Source organism: Engraulis encrasicolus, chromosome 12 (genome assembly GCF_034702125.1).
Source record: "Engraulis encrasicolus isolate BLACKSEA-1 chromosome 12, IST_EnEncr_1.0, whole genome shotgun sequence".
NCBI lineage: Eukaryota > Metazoa > Chordata > Actinopteri > Clupeiformes > Engraulidae > Engraulis > Engraulis encrasicolus.
The window spans coordinates 35,120,375-35,125,477 of record NC_085868.1 but is presented as its reverse complement, the minus strand read 5'-3'; the positions used below and the strand labels follow the sequence as shown (position 1 = coordinate 35,125,477).

Here is a 5,103-nt window from a genome sequence, read left to right as displayed (position 1 = left end):
CCATCTACTGGCCACTTTGGGTAACTGCAGGTTTCTAGGAACCGAAAATGGAACCGTTCTGGTACCGGAACCGAAACGAAGGAACCGGAAATGGAACCGGAACCGAAAATGGTCAATCAATACCCAGGCCTAGCCCACTGTTGGTAGACTCGGGCTCGCAAGAAACCATGTAACCATTTCCTGTGAGTGCGAGACCCCCGAGCTGCTCGCAGATTTTAAATGCTACCTTTGTTTCCTGTGTGTTCTTTCAGGTAAATTTGATAAGGTAATACAGTGAAATTGTTAAAGTGATAATGTGAAATTATTCACACTCACCATGTTATGCTTTGTCCAACGTGTTTACTAGGGTGGAGTTTCTCTATTGACAGAAGATTTCTGACTGATGTGCTGTTTCTCTGTTTACTGTAGAATGTTCTCTGTGAACTAGCCTGGTGCTGCCAATATACCTAGAGAGACATGGGTCCCAAAGGGCCCAGGATAAACTGAATCCTCCAACCCCTATCCAGCTTGCCTATAAGGCGCTTACATAGGCTGAATCCTATTTCATTCCTTAGCGACTACCCCTTCAACCCTTTCCCCTTCCCCTCCGTTTTGGGCGTTGATGTGAAGGGGTAGGGGTGTCTCATTTGGCGTTAAGGCAGAAGGGTAGGTGGAAGTGGGGGAGTGGTCTACCCCTTCAGGTGGAGATTTTCCAGAGGCAGACTCCAAAAGGAGGGGTTTGAACAATTTCCCTGAATGCATAGCAAATGCCTTGAAAAAATGGTGGCATCCTGGAGGGGGGGCCCGCTGTGGCGCAGTGCGATAAGCCCTCCACATTTGGGCTTGCATGCCCAAGGGTTGTTACCTGATTCCTACCATCTGATATGCTTTCGCATATACATCTGGGACCTGCCCCCAACCGACGCTCTTCCAAATGAACCATTTTTTTCAAAACTCTTGCATGTGATTGGATTAAGAATCTGTCCGTCATTTTGACTGACACGCCATTTCAGCCACTCCCGTTGACTCAATCCGTGACGTAGTTCACAGCGACACCACGCAGGAGGCAAGACTTTTCATCACAACAAACATGGCGGCGGCTGGAAGTAAACGGAGTAAACTTTCTATAAACGAACATTGCCCTATGTGCAGGGGATATCTAAGGACAAATGGTAATATCTGCAACCGCCCATGGATATTTGAAGAACTTCCCTACGAGAAAGGGTAAACCAGCGCCCAGCTGAACTTGATCGAAACTTGTGAAACTTCTCCGAAAAATCCTGTCGCATGCCTGAAATGCCTGCTGTAATTTAACCCAGCGTTCTCAAGGTACGTACGGTAAGTCAACATCTTGAATCTTGATGCAATGGTTGCTCTGAAGTCGTGCGCAAGCACAATATGACAATTGTTCATCCATACATATGTCAATATTGTTATTGGATATGATTGGCGTCAGGGCATCTTCCTCTTAGCCTCTATGCTAATCTAAATGGTTTACTGTTTACATTGCTATCTAGGCACACATGCAATATGATTGTTTCACTTTTATTTGATTTATTGATTCTTTTATTTCTTTGATTTCTTTATAACCTCGCTGGGATTGTAACCTACGCACATGTCCAACGACAGAGATGTGTAAAAGTGTCTGCTTGCACTGTATTACAAACTATCACCATCATTAACAACAAGTCCCCTTCTCACAGATGCAGAAATGCAAAGCAGGGCCAAACATGCTGCATTCAATGGGTACGAAGACGGTGTGAGGAACAACATAACAGCTCTCTTCCTGGTGGCAGCCATGGAGCACCTAGGGGCTTCATTAAGTGTCAGGTACCTCTGGAACAAAGATTTACATTACAACAAATGTATGCCCCCAGTTAAAGCTGGTGCCATGACAGTCTGTACATATTGGCTTTGCAAGATTACATCTAAGCTAACCATACTGCACATTTTGCATTATCTATCTTTTTAAATGTGTCAACAGATATCCCTGACGGCTTCATACCTGACCACATAACCATGGGCTCTGAAGAGGGGAAAAAAAAGGAACAGGCTACATCCGGTAGTGGCCCGGGTGGTATGTCAACAAATGCCATGTTCCACATGCAGTCCAGGAGGGAGACGTATAACTATACTGTAGATTTGATATTTTTACAAGGCCTTTAGCCACAGTGTGCCCACAGCGCACTGCTCGTAATTCTGCAGGTAAATTTCACTCTTTCGCATCGCTTAGCCCACAGCACCTTAACAACTTGAAGTCATTTTTAGAACATAGTTGTCCCGGTCTCACTGAAACAAACAGCAGATTGGACCAGCATGTCTATTGGACTGCAGAAAATCATGGTGAACAGACAGACAAATGCACACTGGAGCACATTATGTTGCTAGTCACACAGAGGATATTTTCAGAGAGGCTGAGTTGTTTTCACCCCCCCATCTAGTCATGACATTCTGATAAATCGCAAAAGCAGTAACCTGTGGCGCAGGATCAAAGCTAAATTGAAAGAGCGCCAAGACTAATATAAAATTGGTGGAGTAAATGCATGTACTGTAATAATGTATGTAAATAATTTGTGTATGTAAGTAGTGTATATAAAATAACCCAGTGCAACTTTTTTTCCCATAAGATTCTGTTGCCTTTCTGTGAATGCATATAAAAAAGGTTAAGGTATGTTGTCACTTGAAGTAAATTAAACTGTGCTCAACACTAAACAGTCTACAATACTTCTTCCTTCTTTAAATTTTTTTAATCATTGCTGCTCAAAGAAAAAAACATGGCAACAGTTTTCAAATGTGTAATTTTATTTACAGTTCTTCTATGCAAAAACAGTCATTCATACACATTTGTACAACAGCATGTACGAGGTTGCGGCAAAGCACTGCCAGCTACTACGCTGTGGTGTTTCACTGTCAAAATACTCATCCTTTTAATCAACATAACCTGGGATTCCCTGCACATGCAACACTTTGAAAACAGGAAGGTTGTTGGTTATGTACTATTATATGTTCGATCAAAGATATAGGGACTAATGCTCTTCTCATGTTTCTTCAATAAGCTGTGATCCAACCTAGTGCAAACTGTCCTGTTGGGTGGGCTCACTGTTGAATGGCACTCTCTCCATATGTAGCAGCTCTCTGTGTCCCATCTTCTGTGACTGCAGATGCCATTTAAGCCATGACAGGCATGTCTGAAAGACATGGTGCATGATGTTAACAGGTATACTAGACAACCACACTTTTCCTCCTAATGACAATCGGTGCAGGCCTACTTATTTACAAGAGTGACTCACCTTCTTTGCTGTGACGTTCTCCCAACTGAGCAGGAAGGCCTTTCATTCCTGGTGGTCAGAGAAGAGCTCAGTTTATACAATACAGCAGATATTGAACATGGGCAAATTTGTAACGTGTTGAGTCTGTGTAACATAAGCAGCTCACACAAACTGGTCAACCCATTCTACTGGGTAGCTTGTTTAGCATAGTGAAACCCTTTGAATGTCAGTTTCGCACACCACGAAATACAATGAAAGACGGCAGCAAACGATATCAACCATTTCACACGTTTGCCAAGTCATTTTTCAAGACCAGAATGTCAACTCACAGTCACAAACAAACGCAAAGCAAATGTCTGTACACTACAGTATGCATCGGGCACAGTTGGGGGAGGGGAGAACCAACACCATTGTTTTTACAAGGACAATGTAATATTTACACGGACAATGTGTACAGCAGAGTTAACGGAGTTTTTTGAACATCACAGGGGGAAAACATGACGAAACTAACAGAGACATAATACAAAGTTATGACCAAGACTGTGACGATACATGTCCAAGTTAAGATTAGTCTACAAGTAAACTACGATAAACCTAGAAGGCCAGAATGTGAACTCACAACCAAACGCAATGCACATGCCTGTGCTTCATAAATGGAAAAAATGCATCAGGTTCATCAACAGTAGATGCTTAAACTTACCATTTGTAGGTGACGTGAACCTCATCGACAACGATGCCCAGTAGATTCTTCTGGTAGAGGTCTGAGGATAGCATGGTCAGTCATTTGTCCTTCAGCCACGACTCGGGGCTACCGAAGACCGGCTGGCCTGGCAACGTCCCTGAAGGATGTCTTCCTCCCAGTTCCATACCCGTTAGATTTCCAGCCTCTCTGACTTGGTCCTCCATTAACGCAGCCAGGGGGAACACCACAGTAAAGATTGGATCCTGCACTTTCCCCATTGCTTTAGCACGTGAAATATAATCGGGTGGGATAGAACGTCTCCTAGAGCTCAGTTGGGAGTGTCCATCTCACAGCGGCTTTAGCGACCAGTGGAGCCAGCTCAAACTTTTGCCAAATCCGGTCGGAAGAAACGCAAACACATCCTCGCCGCCAACAAACGCCTTAAGCGCCGTCATTTGTTCGTATTTCAATGCCTGAACATTTGGAATACAAGACAATACCGTGGAAATAGCCGAATCCATTTCAGCGCACTGAGTACTAGTACTACAGCGCGCTGCCATGTTTGTTGTGAAGTGAAGACTACACTGCTGTCGCTAATGCTTTACATCACATCCGCCCATAACTCCGCCCATCCATTCAAAATCCCACCCGCGATTCATGATTGGCTGTACACATTTTCCAACTCCAGCGGTCTCACTGCTATTCAGATGGGGTAGTGAGGCATGGGAACGCCCCCGCGTGACGTAGCCGAACGCAGCCAGATGGTGTAAATCAGGTTACAAGGGTTGCACCAAGAGTTTGAATCCGGCCTGGGTCATTTGCCATCCCTACCCCGTCTCTATCTCTCCACATTCGATTCACTTCATTCTTCACTGTCCTATCAAAAACAAAGGCGAGAAAGCCCATAAAAAAATACATTTAAAAAAAAATGGTGGCATCTATAAAAGCACACAAGTATGTATATCCTCCATTGACGGTTATGTGATAACTGTTGTATTGTACAAAGGTTATATTAACCTTGTCCCAATGTGTATGGGTCATTTTCTCCATCGAATTTGGAAATTTGCAAAGTAACAGGGCAAACTGAACCCTGCCACCCCCATCCACCTTCCCTAAGGGGTTTTATGCACTGTTTTAGGTACCACAATGCTTATGTCAGGTCTGAACAATAAT

At 43.9% G+C, this 5,103-nt stretch overlaps 2 long non-coding RNA genes across 2 annotated transcripts; one reads left to right on the top strand and one right to left on the bottom strand.

Annotated features, from left to right (window-relative positions):
* Positions 1-846: 846 nt before the first annotated feature.
* LOC134460214 (uncharacterized) lies at positions 847-2,053 on the top strand. The gene is made up of 3 exons (XR_010037020.1): positions 847-1,317; positions 1,683-1,809; positions 1,964-2,053. It is a non-coding gene; the product is annotated as an uncharacterized LOC134460214 (long non-coding RNA).
* A 35-nt stretch (positions 2,054-2,088) lies between these two features.
* LOC134460212 (uncharacterized) lies at positions 2,089-4,681 on the bottom strand. Its single transcript, XR_010037019.1, has 3 exons — positions 3,949-4,681; positions 3,270-3,317; positions 2,089-3,167 (listed from the first exon to the last, which is right to left on the bottom strand). It is a non-coding gene; the product is annotated as an uncharacterized LOC134460212 (long non-coding RNA).
* Between the last annotated feature and the right edge of the window lie 422 nt (positions 4,682-5,103).